The sequence below is a fragment of the Cyclopterus lumpus genome, chromosome 4 (assembly GCF_009769545.1).
Source record: "Cyclopterus lumpus isolate fCycLum1 chromosome 4, fCycLum1.pri, whole genome shotgun sequence".
NCBI lineage: Eukaryota > Metazoa > Chordata > Actinopteri > Perciformes > Cyclopteridae > Cyclopterus > Cyclopterus lumpus.
In genome coordinates, this window is record NC_046969.1 from 6,266,635 (window position 1) to 6,281,944 (window position 15,310).

At 42.3% G+C, this 15,310-nt stretch overlaps 1 protein-coding gene across 1 annotated transcript in view; it reads left to right on the forward strand.

Annotated features, from left to right (window-relative positions):
• The first annotated feature begins 2,958 nt into the window (after positions 1-2,958).
• LOC117729788 (BMP/retinoic acid-inducible neural-specific protein 3-like) overlaps positions 2,959-15,310 on the forward strand; it is a 46,310-nt gene continuing 33,958 nt past the window's right edge. Inside the window, exon 1 of the mRNA XM_034531154.1 lies at positions 2,959-3,693. The gene's annotated coding sequence lies outside the window, so the exon portion shown is untranslated. The remainder of the gene's footprint in view (positions 3,694-15,310) is intronic.

Sequence of the window (15,310 nt, forward strand, 5' to 3'; positions counted from 1 at the left end):
TTAACCCTGAGTACCGTTAAGCCTTTTTCAATTGGTTGTTCTTAAGATTCTGCTGTGTTCAACAAAGGGTAAATAATGATGATTGCTACTGATTTTCTTAAAAAGTCAAGAGGGGAAGAAACAGAATGTGCTGTCTGATGAGACAAAAGTTAAATATTCCCATCGGAGCAGTTTAAAAGTTTCTCTTTTCGTGAACCTTTTGTCCTGGTTATGCAGCGATAAGCATACTCCATAATAAACAGAGTATGATACTGCTGGCGCTGGCTTATATTCTAATACTGAATCTGTAGTGCACCAATAGATAGAAGGTAACACAAGATGGCTTGGGGTAATCTGTATGAAGTATGAGGTATATTCATCCCTCGCAACAAATAATCCTAGCTGTTTTAAATATAGAATAGATAACTGCTGGTCTGATGGTATTCTGGGGAAATGATAGACGGTGAAATGGAGGCAAAATGAATGGGCCCTTAGTTGAACAGACCTAAATTCATTTTACAGGCCTTGTGGAATGGAGTTATCTGAATCAACTGTCCTCCATGGCTGCCGGAGGGATATTGGAGACGGCTAAGGTCAAATTATAAGGGGGTTCAGCTTGTGTGCGACTGTGGAGGAATTGCCTTTAGAGTTTGCAGGAGCCTGACTGTCAAGGCATTGTGCTACAGTAAGATCGACTAAGATGGGGGACGGGATGGGAAGAAAACACAAATCCAGTTGTGCAATCGCCATTGTAAACAATTTAAATCAAAACAGGCATGCAAGCTTGTTGAGCTTGGTGAACCAACACCACCACCACAAAAAAAAAAAAACAGTTATATCTCGGATTCAGGACTGACTCATCTCCGACATGCATGTGAACTCCGTTTTGAACAGAATGCTTGCATTAGAAAAAAATAATTAGACTTACATGACACCCCTCTCCCAATCCGGGGAACACATTCTGCAGCCGCTCAGACAGTGACGGAGCTTTAAATGAAAGTGACGCTCTCCAGACACACTCAGGTCCTCTAATGAGACTGTGCTTAAGGTGTAAATTAGTTACACAGCCTTGCTCATCACAGACACTGGAGCGGCAAATCCACTGGGCTGCTCCAGTTCCACCAGCCATGATGGAGATCCATTTCATGAACATCACGCATTAATATGCTAATGGTAGTCATTAATGGTTGATAGCAAAATGAATGGCATTACATTAGTAAGCGGTTAGTGGCCAGGAAGAAAGGGACACTGACAAGGAGCCATTTTGAGAAAAAATAATATATATATATATATATATATATATATATATATATATATATATATATATTTCTGGTGAAATGTTGGTTCTGTTGAAGTGTCTTTGTCAAACAAAACACAATCACCTAAAGTGGTTATTCATTAAGTTGTGTTTGCTGTTATGAAATGCGAGCACTCTTGGTCTGGCTTTGCTAATAGAAATAGTCTGAATCGCTTATCACTTGTTTTTTATTTAAATGAAACTTCAGTAAGTGCTCCTCCAAACAGTGTGAGGCTGGAGATTCAGCACCATGGACAGCACCCCGTCCACAAGCTTATCATCTGCAACAACCTCAGAGCTGGAAAGTGTAATATGACAAATGGATGGGGACTGAAACGACACTGTTAGTTTTGCTTCCTGATGTAGCACACATATGGGTGAATACACTTAAGAACAAGACTCATTTAATGACATTTTCCTTTCACTTTGTCACTTTTTGCCGCAGCGTCCTTATCAGAATTGACAGTAGAAATATATAAAACAGAGTCTGTGACACAACGAATGTGGCAGAAATCTCTGCTGGGACGCGACATAAATCAACTTCAGAAGTGCGGACAGCTACAGCACATCGCAGCATACTAAATGGACACTGAAATACACGGGGAACTGGGTCAATTAGCACCACACTGAGGCTGCTGCGCCTGTGGAATTCCAAAACCTGATTGCTTTCACAGATTCATTTCTGCTGTTTCTGGGTAGAATGAGTTTCCCTTCTGTCGCCCCCAGAGCAGAATCATGAATTAACACAATTACCCATGGACACCAACCACATTGCACTGTACAGGATGCAGCACCTTCACTTGTATAAGTTGCATGTGTGTGTTCATCAGTATGAACACACACACACACACACACACACACACACACACACACACACACACACACACACACACACACACACATACAATCACCAATTGCAACAAATGCGGCATTTTGTTTTGGCATTTCACTATTTGATATGTAATGCCATTCACTTTGAGATATCACGGGCTTAAAGTGAATGAAGAGATTTAAATGAGTATAACTCAGACAAGCAGAGCACTCTGAAATGAAATCAGCATACCTTTTGCATGCAGTTTAACAGCGCTGCTATAACGTGTGCTGTCATAGTCATTAAGTATATGCCAGCATCTATTCCTTCACTCAGTGGCCATAGTCTCTCCTTCATGGTGAATTTAGCTCAGCTGCCTCTGCGGTGTCACTTAATGACTCGTGGTTCATGCATAGGCATGCTCCACAAACCAAAGAGGATTAAGCATGATGCTCAACACCTTCGCTCTCCTCTTCCTAATGTGACAGCTCACACAGATAAGGACTCAAATGTTGACGTCCTTCTCTCCCGGAGGCGCCTTTTATTTGTATTTATTTTTCGGTCTCGACCAACCCAAGTAATTATGGGGATATACAATCACTACATGTCCTCGTAAATAACAAGCGACATTAAAATAACTGTATTAGGGGCTTGTGAGTTATTGACAAGACTGCCACTCCGCTTTTCATTTTCAAGTGACGAGGAGAGAGGGATACTTATCATTCTGGCCACTTCGCCTACCTTAGTCCAGCTGGCAGTTATTACAGAGGGTTACTTGTGTCTTTAAACATGTGACTGGGTGAGAGAGGGGCACATGGGGGAGAGCTCAAGCGTTTCTTCTTTTCTTCCGCTGCTGGGAACCCACCTCCAGTTTCTTCCAGGATCCGGCTCCTGCGCGCGCTCCTCCACACAGCGATTGCGGAGTAGGCGGGTCAAGTAGGGGAGATACCAAAAAAGAGAATTAAAAAAAATAAACCTGGCGCCGGGGATTGGAATTCATAACGGGATATTTAACGTTACTTCATCGGGGGTGGGGGTGGGGGGCGGCTGTCCGCGTTCCGGTAGCCGCATTCCGTCGCATCTGTCCGACGTTGGACACCTCGGGTTTCTCGCTGAAACGAATGCGCAAACGCGTCTTTTTTTAATCTCCTAATCGACAGCCCCCTTTGCGCTCCTTCACAGTCTCTCCTCCTCCTCCTCCTCCTCCTCTACTCGTGTCTCCTCTTGACTACATTTCCTGCCGGATGATTTCATTTTGTTAAGTCATTATCCACAGAAAGGTCAGCGGCTCTGCTTCTAGGAACTGAATTACACTGGGATAAGCCGACTTTTAACCCCCCCGGTGGAAGTCAAAGTTTCTCACTGGTGCGGCGGATTGGTCCGGAGCAGCCATCCCCAACCGACGAGCACTCGTGCCTCTTTTTTTTTTTGGGATCCCCGAGGGTGCACGAGAGGTTTCTGGAGTGCTGTTTTTGTTCCTCTTATTATTTTTGTTTTTGCTTCTCAACGCCTGACAAACTGTGACATGAGTTTAGGACATCGGGAGTTGAGAGCCACCGAGGATGGGAAATACTGAGTCCAACTTTGTCTGCTGTTCCAAACCGCGGTGAGTTCTTGGCATCATGTACGCATTCATTTCTTTTGTTTTCGTGTGTCGAATTGGGATAAAGTGGATAAAGTAGAATTCCTTAACATCTAAACAGGCTTACCTGTGGATATTTTATGCTAATGTAGGTTTGTTTTTTTTTTCCTGGAAAATAACAAACATACCAGCAGCTTATTTGACCTGGATAGTCCTCTGAAACCTGCTGTGTGTGTGTGTGTGTGACTTGTTTGAACTGCTTTCTGAGGCCTGATCACAATGCAAGCACACACTGTCACACACACACACACACACACACACACACACACACACACACACACATCCACACACTCATGACTACAGACTCACACCTGCACATGTATGCAAACACACACACACACACACACACACACACACACACAATCTCCCGTCACTTTCAGGAACACAATATTGCTTTTCATGCCATGTCACTATATACTGGGCACAATCACCCCCCCCCCCCCCCCCCCCCCCCTTTACACTGCCACCCTTCATCTGCTTCTCCAGCAAACATCTCTAATCTATATTCCTTTCGAGTGTATTGGCATTCTCGCCTGTAGAGGATCAGATCTCTAACACTGATGTGTGTGTGTGCACGGAGCGGGCTTTTTCCAAGCACCGGTAATGCGGGAGAAAACCCAAGCTCACTCCCGGGGCTGGATATGAAAAAAAAAGAGAAAAGAAAGAACAGTCTTACTGATTTCATAATGATACATTTCACCCTCAAGCATCACCCTCAAAGGAGGCACATGAGTCAGGGCAGCCTCGTGGGAGCCTCGTGGAGGCTCTGATAATGAGCCAAATGCCCTCGAACAAAACACATAACATTTTAAATGCAATCACGCCGGTCCAAGGGCATGCTTAGGTGTTTTAAATTCAACTCTTCTAAACCAATATTGTAGAGGGACTATCCCACTACAGTGGCAGGTTTTGGGGCTGAGCTTTATGGTGGAAAGAAGAAGAAGAAGAAAAAACAACAACAGTGAATCACTGCTGTAATTCTCATCGCCACTTGCCAGTGTTAGGCAGGAGTGCCAAAAGCCTGTGACTTTTTATAGGGCCACAACAGGGCCACTGTTCAGCAGTGTCCTCATCTATCCTGGGAGACTGGTGAACCCGACCGTGTCTAGGCCTGAAAGGCACACTGTCTCCTTCTATGAAAAGAGAGATTTCTCTCCTTGTGTTGCTCAGCTCCCCCTCGCAAAAAAAAAAAGTGACCAGCTCAACACACACAACACCGCTTCCTCATTGTTAAGTTGTCCAGCCAGGCTGTGTGTTTGTGTGTCTGCTTGTTTGCTTGTTTGTCAAGGTGTTGATGATAAGACCAGCAGCCTGTGATGGACATATACTTGAGAGGAGGGACAAATTGAGTTCGAAAAAATAAAAATGTCAGCTGCGACAGACCTATGTGTTTTTAGACTAATGCCAACAGGAGGAATTATAAGCCCGAGAGGACTTCTCACAGTTTAGTGTTGGGTGCCTGATAGGACTGGATGAGGCATCATCCGTTGGTGTGACGGCTGGGGAGAGAATGGGAGAGGAGGGAGGGAAGGAAAACAAATCTGCCCCCCCCCCTCACAGCCACTGTAAACACAAGGGAATGAAAAGACTCTGCGCAGTTTCAGTTTGATGCAAAATGGTTCTCCATTGCTTAGCTTTTTGGTAGTGGGTGGGTGGAAAGCTAACACGTGTTGCACTTAATGAACGAGGGGGCCTTGCTATGTAAAATACCAAAGCAGTATATTTGATCATCCCATATTTGTGCTCGTAAATGGGAGATGGAAGGGGCAGGTGAAAAATGAAGTCTGACATGTGAAGATAAGGGGTTGAAAGAAAAGAGGGAAGGAAGCAATAAATATAAAAAGAGGAAAATGAGACGCTATGCAGATTTTGGTGGTATTCTGGGATCAAGTTTTGCCAGGATCTCCTCAATATCCACAACCCATTATTTTATGATAATGAGCGAAACGACGAGTTTGACTTCAATCTAAATTTATGGAGGAGAGCGTTTGGAGGGAGAGAATAGTCGGCGAGATGAGACGATGAGAATAAATCAAAAGAGGGTAAAATCTTAAAAAGTGTGTGTGTGTGTGTGTGTGTGTGTGTGTCTGGGGGGGGGGTCTCATTGAGGGATTTGAGAGTGACAAGAGCGTAAAAATAGAATCTCTCAGAATAAGAACGACTGCGGTATGAAGCCAAAGTCTTTATCAGAAGCACCTAATTGAATGTTGAGTCCGAGCATATTCAGTAAAAGCACACACACAAAAGCTAATGGACACAACGCTGCTCTTCCAGGAAATTTGCAGTAAGCCACAAAAAGATACTCATAAATAATACTCCATTTAATAATGTGTTTTATAAACCGAGTCTAGACGACTCACAAAAGCAGGCAAACGTCAAGCATTCAACCAGAGACCAGACCATAGACGAGACTTGTCAAAATGACTCACCATTGTAAATATGCCCAAAATAACTCATCCCTGATATGAAGGAAATTTGTGTCACGACATATCGAGGTTAAAGCTGCCTTCAAAATAATACATGTGTGGTTGCATTTTCAACAATACAAGTCAGGCGTCAGTTGTTCAAGTGGTGAGAACAGTAGAAAGCTTCATTTTGTATTTACTATACATTTTGGACGAAATGGACGATTTTTTGTAAATATAGATGATTATCACTATCTATTTTGTAATAATAAGTATGCTCAATTTTCAGTTTTAAGATTATTCTCATTTGGACAGAATCTTGACAAATGGAAAGTCTGCACAGTATTTGACCACATAGAGCAATTTCAATAACAGATTAAACAAATATTGATAACAAACAGTAGATTGTAGTCTAGTCTACCAAATCCAAAAAGGAGAAGACTTCTCAGGCCAGACTGTCGACTCCCGTTTAAGCCCGACTCAAACTGGAATGGGGGTCAAATAATGAAATGGGGTCTAGACTTTCCACATGTTATCAGACCATAATGATCACATTCTGATAGTGAAACAAGTCATTTCTCAGGTGTGGGGGGGGGGGTTTGTGACGCTCAAAACAATATATACAGAGATGGCTGCGTCCACCCCAGTGGGGCCACATCCGTGTGATGTTAATTTCACAAATGTATCGTCATCGTGGAGGATTATTACATGAAAATAACATTTTCCCCCGCCCCAAAAAAAGTGCAAATAAAGTTGAGCTTCAAACAAGATGACACGAAAACTACAGTTTGAATACATGTCGTGCTTTCTACCTCGCTCTCCTATAGCGAAAGGAAGTGACATAAGAATGGAATAAAAGTATCTCTAATGTGCTCGTTTTGATTTGTGTGTGCAAATGCAAGAAGCCAGAGTAGCAAAAAATGAAGACGTCAAAAGCCAGTGAGAAATGTTTGCAGGGAAACCCGTCCCTTTTTAAATGAAGAGCAACCTTTCTCGATGTTTGCACACGGCCATCAGCAGCCGAGGTTTATGTGCGTTAGAGTGTTTACAGAAGCCTCTCTCTGTATGTTCTTGCCCACTCTGGGATATGCTGCCACGCAAAAAAAAAAAAGGGCCAAGTGAGAAGTTTACAGTCTCAGTAGCGATTATTAAGGTGACTTTTTACCCCTGTTAACTTTGAACATTTTGTTTTGCATTTTTTATGTACAATGGCTTAAAATGATTTACGACAACGGCGTCGCAGATTACAAATTGCACACTTAAATTTCCGGCTTGTTAAAAGCTACACGTGTACACACACACACGGTGTGTGTGTGAGGTGACTGGGCTCATTGCTACCCGTCTTCCCAAAATGAATTGTCACCGGATTAAAGAAGAAAAACAAAACGAGGGGTTTGCACTGTTTGTTACCAGTTTATTGCTTCTTCCTCCATGAAGGATGTGTCGGCCCGATCCGTTTCCATGCTGACCTGGAAGGTGTCGCGCTCTATTCCTTTACCTTTTTAATAAGCTACTGTCTTATTTCTGTAAATAACCTGAGAAAGACAAAGTAAGTAGAAGGACTCACATGAATAACTGTACCACTGTCAGGTCCCACGGCACATGTGTGGCACTGACGCTGGCTGGTTTATCTGATCTCCCAACGCCCTCTTGATCAGCTGCTCATATGGAGAAAACTAAGTCACGTTGGACTGGATGACTGATGACATGTTTCAAAAGCAAGCTACATAATATTACTTGTCTTTGGGGTCTCAGAGACTCCAGCTGTAAAACACAATGGATTTGTATATGCTCTATAACGGTGATTGATGTCGGCAGTACTTTTATATGCAGCACTATCCCTCCCAAGTCCCCAATTAGTCCATTTGGATTTCTTTTAACTGCGCTTTTTTCATTTTCTTTTCTTTTTTTTTTTACAATTTGTTCATAAGAGATGTAATATGAAGTTAGAGCTGTCTGGGGCCTATAACATCAGACAAGTCACTATATAGGATGTCAGTTGGTTTTGTGGGTGACATTCGGCCCACAAACGGCTGATGAATGGACCATATAACACGAGGCACATGATCTGTGATCTTATTCGCTGCAATAACTTTATGCTAATTTCCGTGTTTCTTCTTCTTCTTTTCTTCTCAGACGCGTCTCTCATCGTCTGCTTTTCCAAAATGAATACGAATCGCTGGTGAAAGGTTATGGGGTTAGGGGTTAGGGGAAGAGTATGGTTTAGGTTAAAATAACTTCATAGTTAAGGTTGATCACCTCCCTACGCACACTTTGACACTATAATAATGTTTCCTTTCTTCCTTTCCTAAGTACTACGGCTGCTAGAGGGGCTTTTAGCTACTTAAATGTAAACACATGTCTTTCTGGGTCACTTGATGAAGCGATGCCGTCATTCGTCTTGGAGGACAGTCTCTCTAAGAAAGTGCAAGCCCAGCTTGTGGCAGAGAGAATGATGACCCCTTCAATTCATTGTTAACTACTGGGTTTTTCTAAGGTCAGAGTAAAGACATATTTCAAAGCTGAAAATGTAGTTCATTTAGCAATTATTGAATAATTATTTTAAAGCAAGCACCTCACCAATCGGCATACGAACGACACGACAATTTTTCTATACATTTTGAATGCGAAATAATGCCCTTTCTGCTTTTTGCACGCCATGTGTGAACTAACTGCCATGCAAACGTATCCGTGTGAATGTGCTACGCTCTGAACATGTGACGTAGAATAAAGTGTGGGAGAGACGACTTCTGGTTTGTGGGAGGCGAGGTCAAACAAACACAGGACTTGGAAACAGAAAACTGATGTTCAAGACCGATGATCATGTTCCCAGAGTTGTTTTTCCTCGACAAGCCCCAAAAAAAAAAGCATCATAATGACATGCGTAAATGACGTGCTATTTATACACATTCCCGTGTGATGATGTTGATGGGACCCAAACCCAAGAGGACGTTTCAAGAAAGCTACAGTTTGTGTTTTCTTTGCCATTTGAAATATGTTATACAAGTACAGTATATTCACATACAATAGTCTACATCATTATAGCAGATGGTCATGTAAATAAGAAATGCAAATAAGTTTTTATTTTCTGTGGCTTCACCGAGGCTAATTTACATACAAAGAGGATTACAAGAGCGAAGGAATATTGCAGCCATAATTTAAATCATCAAAGTTTAAATCAGAATTTAGAGTGATAAAAGGAGGAATTATTAAATAGACTGAGTTAATGTGCATGAAATTATCGTTCAGTGTCTCAATTTAGACTTGAAGACCATAGTTAAGAAATAGATGTAGGCTTTTTTTCTCTATATCTTTTCAGAACCTTCCATCATTATATTAGATTCATAGCATCTCCAGGAGGCAATTTAACACCTACACAACAGTTTGCGCACTTAAAAAAAAGCCACATAGCCTGACACACCGACACTGTAATCACTCTTTCATTTGATTCCAACAGCAACCTTGTGTTGTTCATGTCCTCTTGGTTTATGTCTGACGCTGATGTATGCATATTCGCAGATCTGTACATCTGTGTGTTCATGATTGTGCATGTAAGCGTTACAAAGTGACTTTTCTTTTTTTTGTGTCTTTGATGTCGTCTTCCGAGGACACCACGGGAAGCTCATCCCTTTGTGTTTGTTTGTATGACAGCCGGATGACAGCAACTGGCTGCCATACGCACAAAGGCTGTGTTTTACCCGTGGCGCTGATATGAGAGGTATTGTTGACAGTTGTAGAAGGGAAGATAACTGGGTTAATTAGGGCCAAAAAACTCATTAGTCAGCACTGAGGGGAAGATGTAAAGTTTATCAGTTCCTGTTTCCCTACTTTGAGGATGGTTTTGGGGTTGGCTCGCAGACAAGTTACAAAGTGGATCCTAATTCTAATGAAATGTTTTAATCAGACCCCCTCCAACCCTGTAATGCAGGCACCTCCCTGCATCTCTTTTTCTACCATTGTTTTCCTTCAAACGTGTTCAAAGTGTGCGATATCACACAGAAAAAAAGATGATTTTTTTTCAATTTGCATACCTGCAGTGCCAACAAAGAGGATCTGCTTTGGTGAGTGTTCCAATAATGGATATGGACACACACTGCAAGAAACCATGCATACATAAATACACACACACACACACCCACGCACACACACACACACACACGCTCAGGTAGGTGACCGTTACAGCTCTGGCATCCGACAATAAGCGAGCAGATGTTTAGGGCCTGAATGCTCTGTTTTCTCCCGGTCTCCAACGAAATCAGCTGCTGAAACCCTCAAAAAAGATTAGACTCGGGAGTTCCTACATCTCATCACGCTCACTGTGACCTCCAAAAAGACGGGGTGAGAGTCGTGATGCAGCACTGCAGCGAGGAGCCAGTATAACTCTGGAGGGAACATGTAATTGTGGCAGTCTCATAAAGTTAACAGGAAGTGCTGCAGAACAGCTTGAAAGATGTGCTGCGAGAACTCTCACGAAGACAGATGAATCTATTCATCACAAATGCCACCGATTGGTAGGGAAGGCCACAATAAATGAGCTTGTTTTGGATTGTTTTGCTTTCGCAAAATCAATTGAGATATTAACTCAAAGTGGCAAGAATGGCAATTTAGTTGGTTCAACTCAAGAAGTCTGTGAATCAATCACTTCATTTCTTAAATAATATCAAGAATATCAACAATCAGGGTTTCTATCAAAGTATCTGTTGGCACATTTGCAAACATTTCAAAAAAAAAAATGTTATTAAGATTTTAATTCCTAAGAGGAAAAACAAAATAAAGTTGTAATTTGACTCAGACAAAAAGCCGCAGGACATGCCCACACTGCGTACGTCATACCTCAATGTAACCACCACTAGTGCCTGTAATGAACAATGCCTTTGAGATATCGGTAAATCGTGAGCATGTTTTCCTTTTTGCTTGACTGATGGTCTTCCGACACCATTTTTATTATTCGGTTTCTCGGCTGAATTTATTGTGTAAAGTTGTCCAAATCTCCTTTTGTAGACATTATGGAGTTATCTTTGTCTTTGGTTTATAGAGAATGTCTGAAAACCCCTCTCGGAGAATTTTATTTGAATTTTATTTTGACAACAACGTCCTGTACATGTTGTCGTTGAACAGCAGAATTAGCGGGGACTCTTTTCTCTTCCACTCTAGTGCTGTGCCTTTTAGTCGCGTAATGACGAGACATTAAACCTTTTTGACGATGACAGGATTCATCCCAGCCGACTTGTTAAGTATTTTTGCTGCTGAAGTATTTTATATTCAGTGGTGCTTACTGAATATTGCCAGTCATTATGACATTCAGTGGGCGTGAAAATGCTGTAGAGTTTGATCCACTGTTGGTTGTGGCTCACTCGAATGGCCATTTGTTTAACACCCGCCTTTCTCTTTCCAACTGGCAGAACATAAATGACTTCCAAACAGATATTTATTCCCTGCAGAAATAAACAGGACCTTTTAGGTGTCATTTGAAAGAGAGAAATAGGGACGTCTCCACTGTCTTTCTACTCATACAAAGGTGATACTATATTTCCTGCGCAAAATGTGTGGGACATCTTTAAAAAACATATGCAAGAGAAATTGCAGAGAGACATTTCTTAACCGTGCGAGCCCCATAACAGATTATTTAAAATACTCCTGACAGTGCATACCATTTCTTTTTCTTTATTTAACTTGAAATTATGATTACCTCGGTGCTGCGAGAGAATGTTTTTCTAATCGGAGTGATTCAATAACTAAAATTCACAAGTATAAGTATATAAGTATATTGTGTATATTGTGGGGTCGGCTGTCCCGTAACCACAAGGTACCCGGTTGCGATCTCCGCTCTCCCCATAGGTGCATGTTGAAGTGTCCTTGAGCAAGGCACTGAACCCCGGGCGCTTCAGTGCAGCCCACTGCTCCTTAAAAACTAAGGATGGGTTAAATGCAGAGAAGATTTCCCCACGGCGATCAATAAAAGGATATATTATTATTATTATTATTATTATTAAATTGCTGTATTCGCTGTATTATGCCACGTCATGCCTTTTCCACCGATATTATTCGGGGCATTTTCGGCTGCTGAATGAAGGTCCTCATTACATTCATCTGTGGGAAAATCTATTCCCCTATCATTTGCACTCTGCTCACAATTCCATAGAGAGGACCTCACAGGAACAAACAGCGCTTTCATTTCATACAGAGGTTCCAAACAGCCCCGGGTTATTGGTGGCCCACGTTGCGCAAAATCATATTTGAGTGGATGCACTGCACCATGGCTGCTTGCCTCCCGCTTGAATTGAAAATTCCTTGTTGTATCACCCGACATTTGATTTGTTGTTTCTAGATTATGCGAGGGCTTCCTGCCTCAAGGAGGAGCATTTTCTAACATCGTTTGATGAAAAGCAGTGTTTGCATGGGGTCGGAAATGTGACATAATGCCCTTGTAAGTGAAAATGGCATGCATCTGATATCTTCCAGGCAGCTGATAACAAAGGCTTAGTGGATTGCTTTGTTTGGGCGATAATGTGATTATATGGCTGGCTGGAAACAATGAATGTTTACAGACAGGACTTGTCATAGCGAGTGTTTGAACCCCGCTCACCACCACCTACCCCCTCCAAAAAAACCCACAAAAAAACGTTTGTGAATGTGAGTTAAAAGTAGGTTTTAGAGGTATTTGAGAATGCAGAGGAGGACGAGAGTGGGTTGTTAGAGGAACGAGAGACAACGTCAAAAGACAAAAGGAGTGTGAGAGGAACGAAAAAAGTGAGCGCAACAGAGAACAGAGGGTGTTCTCCCGCATCAGCTTTTTGGACAGCTGCCTGTAGGATGATAGGATTAAAGAGTCCTTTTTAATATGACCTCTGTGTCCTATTGTGCACACCGCACAACGCCCCTCTGAGACAGGTCACTGGATACACAACATGCACCGTGTAAAGCAAGGCTGTGCTTCACCTATAATGGTCGAGTCAAATTGGAGGCAAAGGGTTCTTCTGGATTCGGGCTCACAAAAGATGCGCTTGTAGCTGTTTCGAGGCCAATTCCATTGCAGCGGAGGCACGTCGTCATACATAATCATACTGCGACGTATCCCCGACCCTGATGATGCTGCTGTACGATAACAAGACACAACTTTAGTGGAAGATTGTGTAAACCCCCCCCCCTATCCCCACAAAGAGTGCCTCAGCTCACTGTGTGCCCCTGTAGGAATAGAGCGAATAGTGCAATGCTCAATTTTTTTTAACATAGGGCATGGCAGAAGATAACAGAAAACCAGGGAAGGTGTGTGTGTGTGTGTGTCTGTGTGTGTGTGTGTGTGTGTGTGTGTGTGTGTTCGCAATTTAACTGCATTGGAGAATTTGGTGAGTTTCAGCGTCGGGTTACTATATTGCGGCCTCTATTAACTGTTAGTAGCAGTGCCGTGCAGGTCTATTCCTGCACGCCGAGCTACACGTGATGTAGAGAGTGTAAGAAAGACTTGAAACTGGAAACTTTGACCTGCATCAGACTTAAGAAAGGGACGCACATTGGGATTATTTTACCGATCGTCTGAGGCCAACGGCAGGCTTACAACCACAAGTCTTCATCCGGTGAGTCATAGTTCAGCCGGCTCTCTTTGTGTGCTTTCTGCAATATCTATTTTGCGAGGCCCCCGTCTCTGCATCCTGTGCTTTAGCACCACCCAAAACAATTGTGATTGGTTTGAAGAAATATTTTTTTTTTTTAAATGTGCCCCATACAAGAGTGATAATGTGTGGAGACAGATTATTTTTTTTTGTCTATGCAAGACTATGGTGTTGATGATGATTTGGCATCATTAACATGTTGGACCGTCACAGTCTGGACCCGTTGGTGTTGACAGTGTGTTTTTTATGATAATCTTTGGCCTTCTGGTCGAGTCTCTGCCCGTTCTTCTCAATAACATTATTTAAACAGAGTTATTTTTAGAACTGGAATCGGGACTAAAGGTACAAAATGCTGGCAATGCAAATGGGGAACTACTGGGGTGATATGAATTATTATGAGGATTCATTTACGCTGCATTTGTTTCACTGGTAAAGCACAGAAACAAACACTCACTTAGATGTGCACCCAATTCTGTTTTGCTGGAGGAACGAGGGAGGTTGGTGACATCGTGGGGGGTTCCCAGCATCTTTACTCTAATCCTTGTATACCGGTTGTCCATTGTGTTGTCCTTCTTCTGCCTGTCAAGAACAAAAAATAAATCTGTGTGTAAGTGTTGTTGTAGAAAGATATCTGAGTGTTGTGTGTCTTTGTTGGCTTCAGTAAAGTTAACGCCTATGCAGGCTGAAATCCCGCAGTCGAGAATTTCAAACTTTATTTGGACCACGTCTTCAGCTTTTTTTTATTTCTGTGAAAGGGATTTTGTGCAAATGCTGTTACAGACCTGTAAACCTTGTATTGTGACTCACAATTTGCCAAGTGAACCCCACCGGTCTGTTTAGAGGTCTTTAGAAATACGACTGCATATGTGGTGAAGAAGTTGTCTGAAGCCTTTTGTGGCTCCAGAGGGAGCTGCGATCTAATAACCTGCCTGCAAGTAAAATCACTTGAGGCAATTTCTAGTTTTTAGTGTGTAGCCGACTCCTTATATCAGCCCGAGGCGAGAGGTTCGAGGCTACATTAGCTGCCACTAGCATACCACACCCGAATCTTCAACTGGGTTGTCGTAGCAACGTTGCTCAGTAGGTAATGTTGGATAAATGTATCTGTTGTTCGTCTGCATTGATGTAGATGTGTAGTTATTGATTTTTTTTAATTGTCAATTGTCATGTTGAAACTGAACTAGACTAAAAAAACTGTAAAAAAGAAAGAAAAAAAAACTGCAATATTTGCATTTCATTTTCATGATAGCACACTAACACATGGGGATTGTTTATGTACGCACACACACACACACACACACACACACACACACACACACTAATGCGCACAATCTCCCTCTCAAACACACCGGGCACATGCATGCCAAGTCTGCTGCACAATGACATCGACGTCAGGCTGAAATCTATTTCCATAACGCACGCTCGTCTTGTCTTATTAAAGCTGCTCCATTGAAATCATGCACAGGAAGAGATAAGGGTTGATTATTGAGCACGTAAGCATGCAGGAGGAACGCACGATACTATTCAATAATACATTTCAAATCTGTTTCTGCTCTTCCTATCCAC